The sequence below is a fragment of the Triturus cristatus genome, chromosome 9 (assembly GCF_964204655.1).
Source record: "Triturus cristatus chromosome 9, aTriCri1.1, whole genome shotgun sequence".
Classification (NCBI taxonomy): domain Eukaryota; kingdom Metazoa; phylum Chordata; class Amphibia; order Caudata; family Salamandridae; genus Triturus; species Triturus cristatus.
In genome coordinates, this window is record NC_140592.1 from 797,484,903 (window position 1) to 797,509,221 (window position 24,319).

Here is a 24,319-nt window from a genome sequence, read left to right on the forward strand (position 1 = left end):
TGGGTCTGTGAGTAGATGTATGAGTCTGTGAGTGGGTCTGTGGCTGCGTTCATAAGTCTGAGTGGGTGTATGAGTGTCTGAGTAAGTATGCGAGTTGGTGCAAGTTTCTGACTGGGTACATGAGTGCGTACATGAGTCTTGGAGTGGAAGTGCCAATGGTTGCATAAGTGCCTGAATAGGTATGTGACTGAATGCATGAGTCTCTGAGTAGGAATGTCAGTGGGTGCATGACTGTCTCAGTGAGTATGTGAGTGGGTGCATGAGGCTCTCAATGGGTCTGTGAGTGAATGCATGAGTCTCTGTGTTGGTATGAAAGTGGGTGCATGAGTCTCTGAGTGTGTATGTAAGTGGGCACATGCGTCTTTGAGTGGGTCTGTGAGTGAGTGTATAACTCTGAGTGGGTACATGAGTCTCTGATTAGTCTGTGAGTGGGTGCATGAGTGTCTGAGTGGGTATGTGAATGGGTGCATGAGTGTCTGTGTGGGTATGTGAGTGGGTGCATGAGTTTCTGTGTAGCTATGCAAGTGGGAGCATGAGTCTCTGAGTGGGATTGGGAGGGTGCAAATGCCTCTCTGAGTGAGAGTGACTGGGTGCATATGTGTCAGGGTGGGTATGTGAGTGGATGCATGAGTTTCTGAGTGTGTATGTGGGTTGGTGCAAGAATCTCTGACTGGGAATATGAACCTTGGAGTGGGTATGCCAGTGGGTGCATACGTGTCTGAATAGGTATATGATTAGGTGCATGTGTCTCTGAGTAAGTATGTCAGTGGGTGCATGACTGTCTCAGTGGCTATACGAGTGGGTGCATGAGACTCTCAATGGGCCTGTGAGTGGGTGCATAAGTCTCTGAGTGGGGTCTGTGAGTGGGTGCATGAGTCTTTGTGTGGGTATGAAAATGATGCATGAGTCTCTGAGTAGGTATGTAAGTGGGCACATGAGTCTTTGAGTGGCTCTGTGAGTGAGCGAGTGAATGATTCTCTGAGTTGGCAAATGAGTCTCTGAGTAAGTGTGAGTGTGTACATAAGTGTCTGTGTGGGTATGTGATTGTACGCCTGAGTCTCTGAGTGTTTCTGTGACTGGGTGCACAAGCATAAGAGAGGATATGTGAGTGGGTGCATGAGTGTCTGAGTGGGTATGTGAGTGGGCACATGAGTCTCTGAGTGAGTCTGTGAGTGGGTGCATGAGTGTCTGAGTGGGGATGTGAGTGTGCACATGACTCTCTGAGTGGGTCTGTGACTGGGTGCACAAGCATAAGAGAGGATATGTGAGTGGGTGCATGAGTGTCTGAGTGGGTATGTGAGTGGGCACATGAGTCTCTGAGTGAGTATGTGAGTGGGTGCATGAATGTCTGAGTGGGTATGTGAGTGGGTTCATGGGTCTTTGTGTGAGTATGTTAGTGGGTGTGTGAATGTCTGAGTGGGACCCTGGGTGGGTATGTCAGTGTCTGAGTGACTCTGTGAGTGTATGCATCAGTATGTGAGTGCATCTCCGAGTGGGTGTGTGAGAGTATAAGTAAAACTGTTGGTAAGTGTATGCATATATATATGCAAAGGAACTTCGCCCCGTTAATCCAAATGAACTGGAAATCTTGGTGCAAGGTATTTTAGTCAATGAATAAACCCAGCACTACCACCATGATGCGTTTCGGCCTTGATCACATGTTGGTAAGTGTGTGCATATATATATATATATACAATAGAATGGCCAGCAGACATACAATTATGGTTCAGGCGAGTGTTTTTATCAATCAAACATTTGCGGGGTTTTATATATGTAAACTTTTTTAATATGTAAACCCTTTAAAAGTCTTTAATATATATTTATTTATATTTATATATTTATTGTTAATGATGAATTTTATATAATTTTTATATAATCATTTTTATCATTGGGATGTATATTTAGCCATATTGAAAATGTCAACATGTTTTCCATATCTACTACCTTTGCATTGTAAGATATCATTGGTAACTACATAAAGCACCATGTCACTTTAAGAAAGAAAATAATGCACTTTAAAAAAATGTTTAAATGCCCAGGTGAGACTGCTGTTAGCGTCATGTGATCAAGGGCCCACGGGCTCGAAACGCGTAATGGCTGTGCTGAACTTGTGAGCGGACGAATAAAGATCCTTTCAAGCACCAAATTGTGGTCTGGGCTCCTACCTGCAGCGGTTTATCGTGTGCGTGGAGAAGGGAGTTGAAGCCATATCAAGTTGCCAGTTTTGTCTCCTCCGGCTTAACCCGGACCCCCTCTGCACAAGCGGCTAAACTGTTCTCAATGGAGACGCGGCTTTTCGGAGCCTCAAACGAAGTAATCCGGGAGGATTCATGAACAGCTGCCCCCCAGCATCCGGACAAGAGGACACGCGATCGCGGGAACACTCGCAGGTAGGCGAACTCGCATCTTTTGATGTGACGATCGCCTGTACCGGCGAGTTGTAGCGATTAGCAGTCTGTAATTGTTTTCATTGCTGGGTTTGAAGTGTGCAAGGCGAAAAGAAGCGGAAAAGACGTTCAAACCGCAAGGAAAACTGTCAAGTGTAAGCTACTCGCCTAAAGTAATTTCACATAAACAGTCCAAGCTCCAAGTCAGCATTTATCATGTCAGCAGACGCGCTGAAAGACAGAGAGGCAGCCGCAGCAGATATTTTTGATGACGCCAAAATGCCCACCATGCACTCAATTCCCCAGAATGCAACGGAATGTAACAGAAACACCAGTTTAAAAGAAAAAGTAAAGACTCTGGAGAAAAAGCTGAAACAAGAACAAAATAAATGGTGGGAGGCAAAGTCACTACAGCGTTATTTGGATGTGGGGAGAATACCAAGAGGCCTACGGATTTTAACAGCCCCCAGTTATGAGAACCCTGACCCCGAGATGATGAGGGAATGGGCTGAGACCAATCTGGACTCATCAAGAAAATTAGTCACGATTTTGGTGAAATATGCGGAAAAGGATCGCATAAAATTACAGGAAGAAATTGTGGTGCTCAATTCAGAATTGAATTCTATGGGTCAAAATGAAGAATTAAACAAATTAAAAGAGGAAATGACAAAAAGATTGAGAAAAGAAGAGGAAATTATTCGAGAAAGAAAGGCATTCAAGTTCCATAGAGACCGCATGGACTACGAATGTGGCCGTATCTTCACATTTGCCAAAAAGTTTGAATCTATTAAGGCATCCAAGTATGGCACAATACAAGCAAATGTAGGAACTAGCGCCAATAGAACAACAACATTCTCCAATTCTGATCTTAGCTCTGCAATTGAAAGCGAATTGGAACCTGAAGTTGGGGGTCGCACTATGAGATAAACACACACACAAATTTCTCTAGTTGAAGAAGTGGATTTTTTATGCAGAGAACGCAGAGAAACACTGCGCCCCAGGACTCAAGTGAATGTCCAAGGAAAACACCAACCACCAAACGCAGAAAGAGGCGAGCAGCAAAACACAAATGCTCCCAGAAGAAGAGGGATGACTCGCAGAAATTGGAGACGACAGAACCGGCAATGAGTCCAACAATAATAAATTTGGAGCATGTAGATCTATCTAAAGCAGAACAACAACTACTTTCTCTAGGATTATCTTATTGCCCCGAGAGTAACTTTGATTATGCTACAACACATATGGATATCTACCGCAGCATACGAAAACTAAAATTAAAAAAACACTTTATGTTACAGAGACCCTTAGAGACTGAAGAAAATTCAGAACGTGTGTTTGGATTATTAAAATCACCATCCATTGAAGCTACAAACGCCGACTCATCCTTACTCAATACTATGCAAACCTTATTAGAGGAAAATATGACATCAACACAGTGTGCCGAAGATCAGCAAGTACTAAGTACCAAGGATGTACCAATTACCAAAACGGGATTTAAACCAACTTCAACCTTTAATCCCATAATGCCTCGAGATGGTATTGAAATCTTTCACGAACAGTTGATTGGAAAAATAAAAAAACTTAATCATAGAATACAGAGAATGGCAAGAACTAAGAAAAACAAAACTGAAATCCAATACCATGGTCTTATGAAAAAACTAAAAAACAATCCTGAAATCGTGATCCGCAATTCGGATAAAGGTGGCAATCTAGTGCTGTTGACCAAAAATGATTATAACGAGGAAGCAATGAAACAACTACAAGACATGTCATGTTACCGCAAAAGTGACCAACTAACCTTAAAAAATACCTATAACATGTACAGGTTAAAACTGATTGCCTGGAAAAATGCGGGACTTCTAACACAAGATGAATACCTTTATCTTCGCAATGACCATCCAACGACACCAATCATATATTTTATTCCAAAGATTCATAAAGATTCCAAGAACCCACCGGGAAGACCCATCATCTCGGCAAGAAACAGTCTACTAGAACGAACATCTAAATATGTAGACTTTTTTCTTCAGAACTTTGTACAACAGTTACCTTCATACATTCGTGACACGGGGGACTTTTTATCCAAAATCAAGGATTTCAGGTGGAACTCAGACTATTTACTAATTACTTTAGATGTCTCCTCACTGTATACATCTATTAATCATCAAGATGGCATCAAGGCATTAATACACTACCTCAACAAAAGACCCCTACAATGTGCAAACCATAACAAAATGCTTAAAGACATGACTGAATTCTGTTTAAACAATAATATCTTCATGTACAGAAATACCCTATATCAACAACTACGGGGCGTTGCGATGGGGGCAAGCTTCTCCCCCAGCTATGCATGTCTCCACATGGGCTGGTGGGAGAAGTTTGTCCTGCGCAAAGAACATGAACATGTTGTTAACACTAATGTCAAACTTTTGCTTAGATTTATTGATGACCTTTTTATCATCTGGCAGGGGACCCGGTCAGAGGCAGAGGGGTTTGTCACAAGACTCAATTCTAACAAACTAAATCTTGAATTCACAGCCAACATTAGTGATCATAGGGCAGAATTTCTTGATGTAGAGGTATATATCAAAAATGGGGCAATTGCCACAAAACTCCACCGCAAAATAACAGCAGGAAATGCCACACTACACGCCACCAGTGCTCATCCCAGACATCTCATACAAAGTATACCATATGGTGAGATGTTGAGATTGAAACGGATTAGCAGCAATGAAAATGATCTACATATGGCTCAGATAGCAAGTACTAAACGATTCCTCGAGAGGAGTTACTCGAAAAAAACAATAGACATGGCCATTGAAAGATGCAGTAAAATCAGCAGGGACAGTTTATTGACCATCCAGACCAGTAAGAATACTATTAGTGACAGTCCCACCACACGAGACAATGCTGACAATACGGAAACATTCCGATTTATAATGCAATACAGCAAACAAGCTAGAGCCATTAACAAAATCATAATGAACAATTGGCCACTTGTATTAAATGACCCTATCATTGGCCATGTTCTATCCAACAAACCTGCAATTACATACAGCAAGGGACCCTCCATGAGGGATGAACTAGTCCATAATGATCCTTTTGAAGGCAAAAAAACTACGTGGCTAGAGCACCGTACTGGCTTTTTCAAATGCACGACGTGCAAAGCATGCCAATATGGAGAAAACAAAAAGTGTTACAAAACACCTTTTAGTGACAAAGAAATCCCCATATTAAATTCCTAACATGCAAAACGGAATTTGTGATCTACGTGCTGGAGTGTCCTTGTGGCCTTCAATATGTTGGAAGTACAGTTCTTCAAGGCCACAAACGAATACTCCAACACCTGAGAGCCATCAAAATAAGGATCACACATATCCTGTCGCACTCCACTTTTAGGAATCTCACAATGGAGACCCCAAAGGTCTAAAATACTTTTTGATTGACAGTATACCATTCAATAAAAGAGGAGGCAACCGAGAAAAAGCACTGAGAAAGCTAGAAACCAGATACATCCTACAATTGGATAGTAAACAACCTGTGGGCCTCAATGGTACGGAGGATCTATATACTTGCTTATAGATCCACTCAGTCCCCCTCATGATTCTACCAATGATTTATAATCTATAAATAAAATTAAATAATCAACTATGTAATATAATTTTATTTAGCTGCAAGCTGCCCCTTTGAATTCTATCACGGTCACACTTTTTGGGTGAGGATAAGGTGGCACACAATAGTTTCATACACGTCAATAGTTACCGATTTTATTCTTGTATGCAATGAAAGTTTAAAGACATAAATATCATCATTTTGCTGAACATAATTTTGTAAATACTACCTTAAAGCTCCATTCATAAATATTATCCACAATTATGACACTAAGTCATAACAATAGAATGGCCAGCAGACATACAATTATGGTTCAGGCGAGTGTTTTTATCAATCAAACATCTGTGCATTGTAAGATATCATTGGTAACTGCATAAAGCACCATGTCACCTTAAGAAAGAAAAAAAAGCACTTTAAAAAAATGTTTAAATGCCCAGGTGAGACTGCTGTTAGCGTCATGTGATCAAGGGCCCACGGGCTCGAAACGCGTAATGGCTGTGCTGAACTTGTGAGCGGACGAATAAAGATCCTTTCAAGCACCAAATTGTGGTCTGGGCTCCTACCGGCAGCGGTGTATCGTGTTCGTGGAGAAGGGAGTTGAAGCCATATATATATTCACTGAAAAAACCATAGGTTTCACACACGTTATAGTTGTGACACAGAAAATCACAGAAAATCATCCCTTTACACCCTTGTACACCCACTCATTCTTTAACAGGCCTTTCTCTATATTTATAAAAATGTTTGCAAATTAAACGTTCACTGGATGACATCATCAGTGACATCATCAGTGATGTCATTTGAGATGTCATCAGTGATGTCATGAGTGATGTCACTGACCATGTCATGAGTGATGTAATATGTGACGTCATCAGCAGTGGATTGCGGTCGCGCAAGTTATAGTTAGCTGTACTAACTATAACGGGGGAATTTCATTGTTTTTTTACGAGAGAAATGTCCAGCTAACTATAACGTGTGTGAAACCTATGGTTTTTTCAGTGAATTTGCAAGGTTTTTTAAATGCTAATTCCTAACTATAACGTGTGTGAAACCTATGGTTTTTTCAGTGAATTTGTATGGTTTTTTAAATGCTAATTTTTGAATTATTAAATTATATATATATTTTTTTTATAAAAAAAAATGTCCTATGTATTTATTTATATATTATCTGTATCCTTTTATTTGTTTTTGCTCTTTTGTTTTAACTTTCAATTAGGATAAAGTTGAACAGTTTATTTAATTTTTGCAATTAATTTTTCTCCACTTTTTTTTTTTATATAAATTCTTGGGGTGCGCGCTCAGAGCGCGCACCTAGTACGTTTTCGTAAGTTTTTTATGAATACCGTCGTACGTTATTTACGTACGCATACATACGTTTTAGTGCGCGCTGGGAGCGCGCACCCAGTACGCATGCGTACGTACGTATGCGTACGTACGCATGCGTGCGTGCGTCGTACGCGCTCCACGCGGTTCACTTCCGCATACGCTTAAATTACGTGCGTTTACGTTCGCGTATACGCGTGTGCATCGTATGCGCGTTACGTACGCGCATATGACGTATGCACATTCGCTCCTACGCGTTCGCGCATGCGTAATCACAAGGTGCGCGCTCGGAGCTTGCGCAGTGCGCGCACCTCGGGTTATATGCATAATAAAACAACACTTCTAATTGGTTATCATTACTTTCAGTTTCTGATTGTTTCAACACCACACCCAATCCCCTCATGGCAAGTCATGTGATCAAGAATCATCACTTTTGATTGGTTTGAAGTACTTTCAGTTCCAGATTCTTCCCAAACCACACCTACTCCCCTCATTATTAGTTCTGATTCCTTTGGAGAAGGAGCTATTCTGTTGTTGAGAGACAATGGCTGAACAGCAACCATCTTCAGACACTGACCAGGACACTCTTGAGAGGCAGAGGAACAGGAAGCAGAAAGACAGCTTTATATGGCAGTTTTTTACTTTCCCAGAGGGACAAAAAAAGGTAAATGCCCCGAAAGTTACTTGTACATTGTGTCAAAAAGTCTTATCACGTGGGAATGCTAACAAGAAGTATTCTTTTAGCATACACACAATGACGAGGCATGTTGAGGCAATGCATCCAGTATCTTTTCGTCGAGCTTCTGGAGCAAACCCTCCACCTGCTCAGCCGACGACATCTGCAGCAGCTCAGGCGAGCACTTCTTCTGCAGTGGTGCCTTTGCCTTCTTCCACACCTCTTATTGGACCACCTTGTTTGGCGAGGTTGTCCACACGCTGCACTGATTGCGGTCGACTTATTTCTGTGGGTGAGACCAGTCTTGATCTCATTCAGAGAAAATTTGATGCGCATGAGTGCAGTAGGCCATAGATGTTTTTTCATTTTTTTCGTTTTTCTCTTCCTGTTTCCCTACATTAACTCAAGGGCTCTTTTAAGAGCCACTTAAAAACTAAACCCCCAAAAAATCTTGGGGGATTTTTTTTTTTTTTTTTTTAGGGTGCGCGCGGATGTTTTTTAAAAAATATATATATATTTTTTTTTATTTAATGTACAAAGAGAGGTGAAGAAATGGAAGCATGAAAAGGGAGGATTGAGAAATACAAATATTTTTCACTTATTTTTTTAAAAAAATAACTTATTTTGAAAAAATAAATTTTTAGTATTTTGCAAGGGAACAGAATTGCGTTTTTTAATTTTTCTCTCAGGTTCTGCAAAAAAAGAAAAAAAGTATTAATATTCAATCATACATTTCAAAAAGCATTACATGTTTTTACATATTTTACAAAGCAATTTTTTGCTCTTTTTTTGCTGTTTTCAGAATTTTTTAATTTTCACTTAAAATAGTGAAAACAATTGTATTCATCATTTAACAGCGGGCAAAAAAAAAACAATCTGAAAGATTGTTTAAAAAAAGCCCAAAAACTATCCTCACTAAAATATACCTTGTTGAAATTTTACATATATATTACAAATACTTTTCTAGATGAATAAAATTTTTCTAGATAAACCGTCTTTAAACCTTGTCGCAAAAGCACACATGCCAAAATAATTTCTGTCAAAGGAGTCCACAATTGTTTTTATTACTTTTCCTTTAGGCCAAATAGTAATTTCAAAATCCTTTTTAAGTGATATCTTCAATTATAATCCTTTAAAATTACAAAAAATGCTTTCTTCAGATGCAGTTTTTAGTTTTCAAAATTTAGGTTTCAGAAAAATTAAGTAAGAATTGGGTAAATCATAAGGCAAACGTTGCTTGAAAATCAATTGGGAATCATTACACAGTGTCCAGCCTTTTTCATATTTAAGATAAACTGTGTAATGTCCAGAAGTTACAGTAGGTCCTTCATGAAAAATTATTGCAACTGTAACAAAAGTTTTTCCAGAAATTGATAATTGTTGTCCTATAAACTTCTTTATTAAAGTATCTAATTTTGAACCATCAGCTCTACAACGTTGCATCATTAAAATTACATACTGACCATATTTCTGTAAAAATAACGTGGAAAACATGTCAGATTTACATTCAGAACATTCCATGTTGTGATTGGCATCTTTAACTAATTTACTAAAAGTTACTGATTTACTTTGTGGTAATGGTAAAAATATGAACCTTTCAGAATCAACATTACTACTGCATGTGTTCATACAGTTTTCACAGCAATGTTCCAATTTGTAAGAGACACCAAATAAGTTTTCTACTTCTACTCCTTCATCTTCAAGTACGCTCAGTATATATATTAAGAATTCCTGTGCATCTTGCAGGACATTTTCTTTAAACTGTGTAGATCCAGAACATACATCTAAAAGATTTCTAACATCAGAAGCACTTTCTATTTTAGTTTTATCATTACCCAGCTTCTCATAAAGGAGACTCAGCAGAGAACACAAACTTTTTCCATGATTTACTATTATCTGTTCTTGCAACTTTTCAAGATAAAATACAACATTCAGCACTACATTTGCATAGCAGTTGACACCAGAGCTATTTTCAAAATGGCAACCAACAACCTCTTCAACACTGTCCTTTTTCTTTTTCCTTGCTATCACATCACTGTCCTTTTTTTTTTGTTCTGTTCATCCACATTACAGATATTTTCAAATCTCCTTTTCCGAGAAACAACATGTTTTTCAATCACAGGATACTGACCTAAATGAGGAGCATAGGTTCTTCTTAATCTATTATACTCCTTTACACAGTTTGTATCAGCACTAACTTTTGAGTCATCAAAGTCTATCATAAATAAACCAGATTATGTTTTTACTCGTGACAGAGCAACATATGCCATACCTTCTTTGAACACAGTAGAACCAATGTTTACAAAAGCACTATCTACAGTCAATCCTTGAGACTTGTGAATAGTTACAGCATATGCTAGAGAAAATGGAAACTGCTTTCTACGCACATATAAGTCTTTCACAAGCATGAAACGAACTGAACAACGACAAATGTCTTTAACTTCTTCTAGCTGACCAAATTTTATTTTTAAACATTCAATTCCATCTTTTTTCTGGAAATTAATAAAACCCACAACTCTTCCCATAGCTCCATTCACTAAACCTTTTTCTACATCCAAATTTCTCCTTAAAATCACTCGACAATTCATGCAAACATATAGATTTTTTTCTAATCCAGCTGTTTTGGAAATGTTCTTCTCTAGTGAATCCAATTTATTTTTCAGTTTGCCTGTTAATGTAATAGTAATTCTTTCATGCTGAATTTTGTCCTCTGCTTCCATTTTCTTAATCTCTTCCTTTTCCAATTTCAAAAGTTCCTCATTGAATATTGAGCACTCACGTAGTGTTGGCATTAAGCAGATTACAGTATTTTTTTCAGCAATGTTCTTGTATATTTTCTCTGCAACTATTTCTTCATTTGGAAATAAATTATGTAGCATCCTACTCTGTAATGCTTTTTTGCCAACTTCTGTGAGTAGTCCAATTCTGATATCTTTCAGAATACTTGCATAATCTTCATTGTTTGCTTGTCTCATATTGGTAGTGAGTTCTTTGTACTCAAAGAACGACCAAATTTTCGCATTACTAATGCTTCCTAATGACTTCTTCGTATCTTCATGTGTGACAGTATTAAACACGGGTTGTCCTTTAACTGGAGTGAGCTGTAAAAGATCTCCAAAAACTATGACGTGTTTACCTCCAAATAACACGTCATAGTCTCTCTTAAGAATTTGTTGCATTCTTAAATGCACAAAGGCAAGCATTAAGTTTGATACCATGCTCACCTCATCAATAATGAGAACTTGCATCTTCTTCAACACTCTTGAAACTTCGAAGCATGCTTCTCCAGTTAGCTTGTGGTATTCTATTTTGTTCTCATGCTCCACTGGTAACATTAGCAAGCGATGTAAGGTAATTCCTTTTATGTTATAGGCTGCTAACCCAGTTGGAGCAGTTACCACACAAGACAAATTTGAAGCTGTTTTTTGCTGTAGGTAGCTTCTGATGACTTTTATTAAGAAACTTTTACCAGTTCCAGCTTGTCCACTCACATACATCCTGATTGGTTCAAATGATGTGCATGAGCACTGTTTTTTTTCATGTAGTAATCCATGATCAATTTTTTTGTTGACTTGTTCATAAATTTGTTTTTGTTCTTCATTCAGTTGTTGTTCCAGATTTAGTAAGTCTATTGAATCTTCCTGTGCTTGATTCATAGCCGTTTCTACTTCAGTCATGGCTACTGCAGCTTCATTTTCTACGATTGGTTGTCCTAGGGGATCTTGACTAAGTGTTCCTGAACTTTGACTGTCTTGAGAACTGTCTCTAGCTACTTCAGCTGCAATTTTTGCTTCCTGTTCATTTTCTTCATTTAACATTTGGACATAAGTTGTGAAAGTACTGCATTCTATGCTGTCTTTGCTAGCATTAAAAGAATCTTCATAGCTTTGAAATTCTCCCAGTAGTTCTTCCTCTGAACGCCATGGTTTGAACAGCTGTAAAAGAGCCAAGTAGTAAAATTCCTTTTTGTCAGTAGTGTCGCAACTCAGCTTCCTGTGATTTATCAAACTTCCTTTTGTTTGCTTCACCAAACATCCTTCCTCACCAATGACTTTATATTTTCCATTGTTGATGTCTTCTGTGGCTTTCCGTGAAAAAATATAGTTCTGCAGCACTTCATAGCGACACATGTTCTCAAGATGATGACTTCTTTTTGGGTAATATGTGTCCAACATGTTTGTTTTCAAAATATCTGTACTTTCTGGGTCATTCTCGGCCAAATGTTCAATTTCTCCAACAGATTTAAGTACCCGATTTCGCATTCCTGCAAGGCCTAAACTGACCCAAATTATTCTTCTGGATTTCGAGTAAAGACTTGCAGATGATAACCTATCTGAGCATTCGTAGGATCCAATTTCTCGATGCGATAACATCTTTAAACTGAAACTGTACAGCTTCTTACTGACAGTCTTCTCGTGAGAAATCTCTTCCCACATTTCCTTCAATTCTGTTTTCTCAGATTTAGTGATGTAAGATGTGACATACCGAGCAACAGCAATAGAATTGTCTGCCACATACTGAATATCCATGTTAGCATTCCACATGGTTAAAATGACTGGGTTGTAGTCATTTATAAATTTTGACTCTTCTTTTCTTCTTAGGTTGTATGTATTTTTGGGAGATTTTCTAGTTATAGTATGTCGCACAGCTGACATAAAACTGTTGACTCTTCCTTTTGAAAGAACAAGTCTAGGAAATCCAAATCGACACTTTGTGTAGAATTTATCTTTGGTCTTGTACTTCCGTCGACAGTATTTTCCACACCGATGACTTTGGAAACGTAAAACTTGCTCTTTTAACTTTTTCTCTTCTGTGCTTTTAGGTATAGCACATGTTGCATATTCTTCAATGAAAGATAACACTGCTTCATCAGCATCTGTTCCAAATTTTGGGGCATCCTTGATCCACAACAGCATATGAATATGAGGAGCACCTCTTGCTTGGTACTCTTTTCTCCAAAAGAAATCCACTACTTCTCCAAGAGGTGGATTTTTTTTATTGCAGATGAAGGACATCATAGCCTCAAATCTATGATTGAAATATCTGCAAATATTAAATGGATCCAATGAGCACAGTTCTCCTGCTGTCTTGTATTCAATGTTTTTAATGTTTGAATTTGCCTCTCGTAGAAAATCCAATAAATCATCCCAAGCGTACTCGGCACAGCTTAGGGTTACAAACAATGTAGGAGTTCCTAAATTCCGTAACATGCATTTCAATTCTCCATGGCGTCGGTACCAATATTCATTTGTCCCACGCCGACAAGCCATCAGATTGATCAGTTGTGTTTCCAAATGATCATCTCGGTGCTGCACTTTCTCCATAAAATCCTTAGCAGACACATTATGTAGATGTACTCCACTTTTTAAAATGTGATTTACTGCATAAGATAATGCAGACAAGTCGCTTTCAAATAAAAGATGAAACAAATAAGGAATACTTTGACGAAATCTTGAATCTTCAGCATATAGTCTGATACTCAGAAGCTGGAATCTGTTCTGAGCGTTCATCGTATCGTCCACCTTTTCCTGTAGGAAACAGCTGAGGAAAACATCGAGCTTCCAAGCTCCTCTCCCATACACTCACGGGAGTTCCTTTTGCTTTCTTCATCTGAAACAGATCAATAGTGTCTCCCATAACTTCTTTTGAATGAAGAGGATGTATGCTAAAATGTTCATAAATTTCTTCTTCTTTTGACTTGTCCACTTTTTCAATTTGTCCAGTTGGTGTTGCTGTGTCTTCTTCTAAATCTTCTTCTTCTTCATCTATATAAATTGATTCATACCATTTATTATTCCTTTTCAAATATAAATTTGCTCTTTGTACTTTCCGTACATCTACCAGCTCCTGCCAAATCTTCTTATTCTTTGTAGGTACACCATTAACCAGAATAACTAATGGTTCAGTTTCCAAAGTATCTGCATCAATAGTTTCCATATTTTTTTACAAATCCTATGGCAAATAGACAACTCTTCCTTTTAAACCTCTCAGTAAATCTGAAGGAGGTAATTTACCAGTTTTGGGCTCCATACGTACTATGGTCTGGAACGGATGAACACATTGAATGAGTATAGACTCATATGTATTTAAATCAGAAAGTTCGGCAGGAATAGCATCCAATTCTAAATTATTATGTACAGCTCTGGTCGGCATTCTATTTTCTTCTAACTTATTATAACAGTATTTACAAATACGCTGTTCTTCACCCAATTCAAAACAATTTTCCAGAAATATATATGTTGCAAAATCCTTCCACTTATAATTATCTTCATTTTCACTTTTTTTATACAGATCAACATTCCTTGTTTGAATTTTATAATGGCTTCTGCGGCAACAAATACAAGTAATATTTGGTCTTTCATTAGAGATGATAGTACATTTTGTCATTTCATCCTCAAAATTTTTAGTAATAATGAGTTCTACATTCTGTTCCTCATTTTCCTCATTAACTGTGTCCTTTTCTGCACATTCTTGTTCTGGACCGAAGTAACAAAACTGAATCTCATCGGTAACCTTCACTACATCTGATACAGATCCACGGAACAGAGCATTATTTAACTCATTTAACTTTACTGCTGGACTTTTAGCAAAATACAATGTTCTCACAAACTTTCTCATTTCAGTATGATGAACAGCCAGCATCCTAAAATGATGAAAAACACTTTTACACACTTTTCTAGATAGACAAGCCAGAGAATGTCCTTGCAAACCAGTATTCTCTCTCACTCTGCATGGATCTAGTGTTTGAGGCACCTTCATCTTCTGTTTTACACTCTTTTTACTATATTCTCTTAGAAAGTCACGTAATTTATCAATAGATTCCTGACGCACAGTACAAATACTACTACAGTTCCAAGTGTACACTGGGGCTTTTGGACGTCTCCCCATAGCCTCAGCAGCCATTACTTCTTCCTCATTTCTTGGGACCATTTTCTCTTTTTCCATCACACAACCATCCTTAACTTCATATGCTCTACCATTGGTGTCAACTGCATGCAACAAACTATTACTTTGAAGATAACTCTCTTCATTAAAAAATGGTTCAGTACTTGAACTGTGCTTCCATTCTCCCAAGAACACTTTACAAAAGTTACTTTTTTTCACTTCTCTTTTCCTTTTGCTTTGTGACTTCATTGCATTGACTAATTTATCTAATCTACGCATCCTATTCAAAATTAGAATAAAAAGTTTTCTTTTTATTTCCAAAGCCTTACTTACAATATTTTCTATAAAAAAAAATTCTTAATAAATTTTGATTTTTTCTTATATTTTTTCACATCCTTTAGCAAATTTAACATCACTCTTCTCTGAAACATTTTTCGACGAATGTTTTTAAAATCTAATTTTCGTGTTAAATCAGTTTTACTTACTTCTGATTGTACACTAGCTTTTGTTTTTTTCTGTTGACTCTGTTGTTGCTTTTTACATAAAACACTGTTTGTTTTACATTTATTTTTGCCATTTTCTGTTTTTTTGAAGATATTTTTAAAGAAAACTTTAGTTGTCTTACCAGTAGAGTTTTTCTTTTTTCCATCACAAGCTTTTCCTCCTATTTTTTTTTCCCAGTTTTGTCCAGATATACTTGTTGTTGCTTTTCTTTCCTCTTTCTTGTCCTTAAAGGCATTTTTTTATTTTTTCACTGTTGCTCAGCAATACCTGCAAGAAACTTAAAAAAAATTCCTTTTTTTAATTATAATTCATTAAAATATTTTTTAAGCTTTTCATTAATTTCAAATGTTTTACCATTTGCCTCTCATTTGTGATTTACTGATTTGTGCAGAGTGCTAACCACCACAGTTGAAAAAAACAAGCTGCCCCTTTCCTGCAAGTGCAAGTCTTTCAGAACAACTGCAACACACTTTAAATCTCTGCCCACAATTCCTGTGCACACACAGCCTCATGGTGTGATTTTAGGCAGAAAACAATATTTGATTGGCAATTTAAATGCACATTTACTACTGTGGTAGAGCAAGTGATACTTGCTGTTACAGCCTGACACATTTTCCTTATCATTTAGAGAGGCAGAAAAGAGCACATTTCCTAACAGCTACTTCATACCATGAGCATCTGCAACCTGGGTGAGTGATTAGACTAGAGCAAAGAAAATGAGGCCTTGATGATGTTTTTATGTGTTTGCGTTAGACACTGCTATCTGAAACATCACACAGAGCTGAGTACTACGCATGGGAGTGTTGGAGAAGCTGCTGCGTGTGTGCCAAGAGTGTGTTTCTGGAGACTGTGTATTCTCTGGTGCAAGAGAGATGAGCAAGGAGACTTCCAGAACTGCATGAAGACTGCAGGGATGTATGTAACAGTGCATGTGTGCTAAGGGATAATTTGAGTTTAGAAAACAGGCTGCCCCTTTCCTGGGACTGCAATTCTTTCACAACAACAACTTCACAAATTAAATCTCTTCCCACAATTCCTGTGCGCACACAGACTCATGCCATCATTTTAGGCACATAACACAGGCTGCCCCTTTCCTGGGACTGCAATTCTTACTGAATAACAACTTCATAAATTAAATCTCTGCCCACAATTCCTGTGCGCACACAGACTTATGCCGTCATTTTAGGCACATAACACAGGCTGCCCCTTTCCTGGGAATGCAATTCTTTCAGAACAACAACTTCACAAATTAAATCTCTGCCCACAATTCCTTTATGCACACAAACTCATGCTGTGTTTTTAGGCACAAAACAGTGTTCCTGGATAGTACCAAATTACTGTTACAGCCTGACACATTTTCCTTATCATTTACAGAGGCAGAAAACAGCACATGTCCTAACAGCTCCTTGAGACCATGACCATGTGTTACAGGGTGAGTGATTAGACTAGATCAAAGAAAATGAGGCCTTGGTGACGTTGAATGTGTTTGCGTTACACACTGCTATCTGAAACATCACACAGAGCTGAGTACTACGCATGGGAGTGTTGGAGAAGCTGCTGCGTGTGTGCCAAGAGTGTGTTTCTGGAGACTGTGTATTGTCTGGTGCAAGACAGATGAGCAAACAGACTTCCAAAACTGCATGAAGACTGCTGGGATGTATGTAACAGTGCATGTGTGCTAAGGGTTATTTTCAGTTTTGAACATATGGCAACTACCTGTGCCTTTGCTATTTTGAAAGGAAAATCTACCCTGTTGGTTTCAAATGTTTTAGCTTTTGCCTCTCATTTGCGATTTAGTGATTTCTGCTGACTGCTAACCACCACATTTGAAGAAAACAAGCTGTCCCTTTCCTGCAAGTGCATGTTTTACAGAACAACTGCAACACAAATTACATCTCTGGCCACAATTCCTGTGCGCACACAGCCTCATGGTGTGCTTCTAAGCAGAAAACAGAATTTGATTGGCAATTTCAAAGCACATTTACTACTGTGGTAGAGCAAGTGATAATTACTGTTACAGCCTGACACATTTTCCTTGTAGATCACAGAGGCAGAAAAGAGCACATGTCCTAACAGCTACTTCATACCATGAGCATGTGCAATCTGGGTGAGTGACTACACTAGAGCAAAGGAAATGAGCCTTGGTGACGTTGAATGTGTTTGCGTTACACACTGCTATCTGAAACACCACACAGAGCTGAGTACTACACATGGGAGTGTTGGAGAAGCTGCTGCGTGTGTGCCAAGAGTGTTGTTTCTGGAGACTCTGTATTGTCTGGTGCAAGACAGATGAGCAAAGAGACTTCCAAAACTGCATGAAGACTGCTGGGATGTATGTAACAGTGCATGTGTGGTAAGGGTTATTTTCAGTTTTGAACATATGGCAACTACCTGTGCCTTTGCTATTTTGAAAGGAAAATCTACCCTGCTGGTTTCAAATGTTTTAGCTTTTGCCTCTCATTTGCGATTTAGTGATTTCTGCTGACTGCTAACCACCACATTTGAAGAAAACAAGCTGTCCCTTTCCTGCAAGTGCATGTTTTACAGAACAACTGCAACACAAATTACATCTCTGGCCACACTTTCTGTGCGCACACAGCCTCATGGTGTGCTTCTAAGCAGAAAACAGAATTTGATTGGCAATTTCAAAGCACATTTACTACTGTGGTAGAGCAAGTGATAATTACTGTTACAGCCTGACACATTTTCCTTGTAGATCACAGAGGCAGAAAAGAGCACATGTCCTAACAGCTACTTCATACTATGAGCATGTGCAATCTGGGTGAGTGACTACACTAGAGCAAAGGAAATGAGCCTTGGTGACGTTGAATGTGTTTGCGTTACACACTGCTATCTGAAACACCACACAGAGCTGAGTACTACACATGGGAGTGTTGGAGAAGCTGCTGCGTGTGTGCCAAGAGTGTGTTTCTGGAGACTGTGTATTGTCTGGTGCAAGACAGATGAGCAAAGAGACTTCCAAAACTGCATGAAGACTGCTGGGATGTATGTAACAGTGCATGTGTGCTAAGGGTTATTTTCAGTTTTGAACACATGGCAACTACCTGTGCCTTTGCTATTTTGAAAGGAAAATCTACCCTGTTGGTTTCAAATGTTTTAGCTTTTGCCTCTCATTTGCGATTTAGTGATTTCTGCTGACTGCTAACCACCACATTTGAAGAAAACAAGCTGTCCCTTTCCTGCAAGTGCATGTTTTACAGAACAACTGCAACACAAATTACATCTCTGGCCACAATTCCTGTGTGCACACAGCCTCATGGTGTGCTTCTAAGCAGAAAACAGAATTTGATTGGCAATTTCAAAGCACATTTACTACTGTGGTAGAGCAAGTGATAATTACTGTTACAGCCTGACACATTTTCCTTGTAGATCACAGAGGCAGAAAAGAGCACATGTCCTAACAGCTACTTCATACCATGAGCATGTGCAATCTGGGTGAGTGACTACACTAGAGCAAAGGAAATGTGCCTTGGTGACGTTGAATGTGTTTGCGTTACACAGTGCTATCTGAAACAGCACACAGAGACTGTTTTTTGTCTGGTGCAAGATAAATGCATGAAGACTGCTGGGATGTATGTAACAGTGCATAGTTTCAGCATACCTTTGAAACATCTCTGTCAACAATTCTTCTCTGCACACAGACTCATGGTTTGATGGTAGGCACAAAACAGTGTTCCTCATTGTTACCAGAACATATGGCAACTACCTGTGCCTTTGCTATTTTGAAAGGGAAATCTACCCTGTTGGTTTCAAATGTTTTAGCTTTTACCTCTCATTTGCGTTTTAGTGTTTTCTGCTGAGTGCTAACCACCACATTTGAAGAAAACAAGCTGTCCCTTTCCTGCAAGTGCATGTTTTACAGAACAACTGCAACACAAATTACATTTCAGACAACACTTCCTATATGCACACAGACTCATGCTGTGTTGGTAGGCACAAAACACAGGCTGCCCCTTTCCTGGGTCTGCAATCCTTACAGAACAACAACTTCACAAATTAAATCTCAGACAACAATTCCTATATGCACACAGACTCATGCTGTGTTGGTAGGCACAAAACACAGGCTGCCCCTTTCCTGGGACTGCAATTCTTACAGAACTAATGCTAATTTCAAATGTGTTGCCATTTTCCTCTCTTTTCTTTCAAAGTGATTTCTGCTAAATCCTAACCATCACAATTAAAAAGAAGCTGTCCTTTTCTTTCAACTGCAAGTCTTACTTTTCAACAGCAACACAAATTAAATCTCTGTCAACAATTCTTCTCTGTACACAGACTCATGGTTTGATGGTAGGCACAAAACAGTATTCCTCATTGTTACCAGTACACATTAACTTATGGTGAAAACATACTCCATAATATCTTACAAGTTCAAGACAGTTAAATATCTCCCAAACCTCAAAATGTAAAACATAACTTTTGAAGAAGATTCACAATTCTAATATTTATCTCAAAAATCACCACATACTTTCCCTCTCAAACTCATAACTCACCTTTAAAATTAGTCAGTTGTTAAAGAAATGTGGCGCTCAAATAGCAGACTATCAGAGTCAGAATATCAGAGCTCTACACCTCTCTCCTCTCTCCAGAACCAGTAAATGGCAATGTTTCCCTCTCTTTTTTCACACATATACATGTTAATTTCAAATCTCAGTGCTTCCCACTTTTTTTCAAATGAAATCACACATTTCTATTGGTTGAAAACTTCAACCCCTTTCCAAATGTACCCTTCCCCCAACTTGACTTCTGCCTGCTTCCATAGCAACAGCTCATGAAACACTGCTGTGAGGAGAGAGGTCAGAAGTTCAGCAGACAATGTTTCATATCCAAAGAGCAAGAGTGCTTGACTTTTCAAACCTAACAGCAAATCCATAGTAATGTTCTGTGGTAACACATTTTTCTGAACCAATACAAAACATGCTTTTAAAAATTTAAACATACAGCCTAGTTTTAACTGTAAAATGGTTTGAATCTGCCAATGAGTTCTTTTTATAAAAAAAAGTATGTGGGCCTCCATATTTCAACTGTCTTTCATTTCATATTGCCTTTCTACTGAAAGACACCTCCTGAGTGCATCCAGATCTCCTTGGAAGATGTTCACAGTGTGGATTGTAGGTCACAGCTATGTCTTCTGGAGTGAAAAGTTTGCAGAAAAAAGAGGTATGGTGAGATACCTTGCTTTGCCAAATGTAGACATTAAATGGATTGGTCAGAGAGGGTTAAAGTGGCACCAATTAATGCCTTTGGTGAAAACCTTTCTACATCTCCCACAGCCTAACCTTTTTATTGTGCACTGTGGTGGTAATGACTTAGGCACTTTAACTGGGGTAGGTCTGGAAATGCTTATTAAGGACACCTTTGAGCAATTGATGTCGCTTTTTCCACAAACTGCCTTTGTATATTCTAATATATGCCAAAGGAAAAAGTGGAACTGGTCCTACCAATTTTGTCCACAGATTGACAAAGCAAGGAAGCACGTCAACAAATCTATTTCTGCTTTCCTCAGAGACTATGGTATGGGTTCTATATACCACAACAACTTGCGTTACAACATGCAAGACATTTATAGAGGAGATGGTGTACACTTCACTGATGAAGGCAACAGAGTCTTCCTCTTGAACTTTAGACTCTGCATCGGTACTTACTTGTAGGTACCAAAAAACACACAATAAACACAAGGGCTCTTTTTAGAGCCACCTTATATCTAATCACTTAAATGCGATTTTTTATTCTTTTTTTAAAAAAAAAAAAATTTCGGGTGCGCGCTGGGTGCGCGCACTCGGCGATATTTTTTTTCAAAATATACATTTTTTTTTTGCCCTACAAGGTCCTACTGTGGCCCCCTTACAATGCCTAGTGGGTCAATATCTCCCCACTCTGCCCCCTTTTCACGTTCTCCCCCTTTGTTTATCACCCCCTCTTTATGCGAGAGACAAAATGGCGGCCGCCGCTTCCTGATTTCCACCGATTAGAATGTTTACTGACATCTAACAACCAATCAGAAGTGCGCTCGCGCACGGCAGGGTGCGCGCACAGGACTTGCTCAGAGCGCGCACGCTGCGCGCTTACAGATATATATATTGATTTAAATGCTAATTTCTCAGGAAATACTGAACAGATTTACACCAAACCTGCAAAAGGCACTTCATGGACCTTATGGCTACCTCTCTGCCAAATTTCACATAATTCTGTTCAGCCGTTCGGGCTGTAGCTGCGACTAAAGTCCCTATGGAAAAATCATTGGGGAAAACGCGTTTTGGGACCCCCCCTTTTTCTCTGCCCCCGCTTGACAAATCACCCCGAAACTTTCAGGGTAGGAGCTGAGTGGAGCGCCCCATTAGTTTTGAAAATTTTGCGAGGATTCGTCAACCGGCGCCAAAGTTATTCAAAATAGAATTTTGAGATTTCCTATGGAAACACGGTCCTCACTATAACTACCTACTGGCGACCGCCAGTAGGTAATATATATATATATATATATATTATCTACTGGCGGTTGCCAGTAGATATAGTCAGGACCGAGTTCCCCATAGGACATCTGAAAATTCTATTTTGAATAACTTTGGCGCCGGTTGACGAATCCTCGCGAAATTTTCAAAACTAATGGGGCGCTCCGCTCAGCTCCTACCCTGAAATTCTCGGGGTGATTCGTCAAGCGGGGGCTGAGAAAAAAGGGGGTCCCAAAATGCGTTTTCCCCATGCATTTTCCCATAGGACCTTTAGTCGAAGGTACAGCCCGAACGGCTGAACAGAATTACTTGAAATTTGGCAAAGAGGTAGTCCTCAGGTCAGGCATGTGCCTTTTGCATATATGGTGTCAATCTGTTCAGGAGTTCCTGAGAAAATTGCAGTTAAATGTACATAAATATCTATATGCGCGCACCGTGCGCGCACCAAATGTGCGCGAGCGTAATTCTGATTGGTGGTTCGATGTCAGTCAACATTCGAATCAGTCGAAATCAGGAAGTGTCGGATAGCCATTTTGTGTGTCGCAGTGAAAAAGAAAGGTGGAGAACGTGAAAAGGGGGCAGGGTAGAGAGTTCCTGACCCCCTAGCCCTTGTCAGGGGGTCCCTGAAGGACCCCGAAGGGTGAAAAAAACATTTACATTTTTTTTTAAAATCGCGGGGTGCACGCACTTTGCGCGCACGGTGAAAAACCCTTTAAAAAAAAACATTTTAAACTGTTTATAAGTTTATAGAAGATATTAACTATGCTGTTCAACTTTATCCAAATAAAAAAAAAAAGAGCTGAGCCATTCCATATTACAGGATACAGTCAATCTATAACTATATACAAAGGTAGTTTATTGTAAAATAAATATATAAAAAATATAATAATACATACATAAATTAGCATTTAAAAAACCTTGCAAATTCACTTAAAACCATAGGTTTCACACACGTTATAGTTAGGAATTAGCATTTAAAAAACCTTGCAAATTCACTAAAAAAAAACCATAGGTTTCACACATGTTATAGTTAGCTGGACATTTCACTCGTAAAAAACCATTGAAATTCCCCCGTTATAGTTAGTTCAGCTAACTATAACTCGCGCGACCGCAATCCACTGCTGATGACGTCACATATTACATCACTCATGACATGGTCAGTGACATCACTGATGACATCACTGATGACATCTCAAATGACATCACTGATGACATCACTGATGACATCATCCAATGAATATGTGTCTTTCTGAAAAATAAATATTTTTTATATATGTATATCTAAAGGTTCATGGAAGAATAAATGGGTAAATAAGTGTCTAAATGGATGTTTTGTTTTGTAAAATTAATTGTATAACTGACTTATTAACAGTATCTTAGTGAATACAGTGATGTAATATGTGACGTCATCAGCAGGGGATTGCGGTCGCGCGAGTTATAGTTAGCTGAACTAACTATAACGGGGGAATTTCAATGTTTTTTTACGAGTGAAATGTCCAGCTAACTATAACATGTGGGAAACCTATGGTTTATTCAGTGAATTTGCAAGGTTTTTTAAATGCTAGTTCCTAACTATAATGTGTGTGAAACCTATGGTTTTTTAAGTGAATTTGCAAGGTTTTTTAAATGCTAATTTCTAGCTATAACGTGTGTGAAACCTATGTTTTTTTTAGTGAATATATATATATATATATATATATATAGATAGATAGATAGATAGATAGATAGATAGATAGATAGATAGATAGATAGATAGATATATTCACTGAAAAAATATAGGTTTCAGAGACATTATATTTGCAAATTAACATTTAAAAAACCTTTGAAATTCACTGAAAAAACCATAGGTTTCAGGGAGGTTATAGTTAGTTGGACATTTCACTCATACAAAACCATAGAAATTCCGCCGTTATAGTTAGTTGAGCTAACTATAACTCGCGCCCCCGCAATGCACTGCTGATGACGTCACATATTACATCATACATGACATGGTCAGTGACATCACTGATGACATCACTGATGACATCTCAAATGACATCACTGATGACATCACTGATGATATCATCCACGTGAAAATCTGATGCACCTCCTCACACCCATAATATAACCTTTGATACACCCCTGTAAAATACAGACTACCATTTTAAAAACCATCGACACACCAATACCAGTTACTACAAACGTACTCACTGATTCCTAGGTCTACACACACATCCACTCATTCACCCATACAGCCATTCATCCATGTAGTCAATGATCAATACAACACTATCATATGCACTCATACACCTATACAGACCCTGATCATTAACGTCCCTGAAACCTATGTTTTTTTCAGTGAATTTCAAAGGATGTTTTAAATGCTAATTTCTAACTACATTCTCTCTGAAAGCTACTATTTTTTTTTTTTAAATTCTTTTTATTTGCAGTTTTCAAAAGCAAACTTAAAACAACATCACTCACTA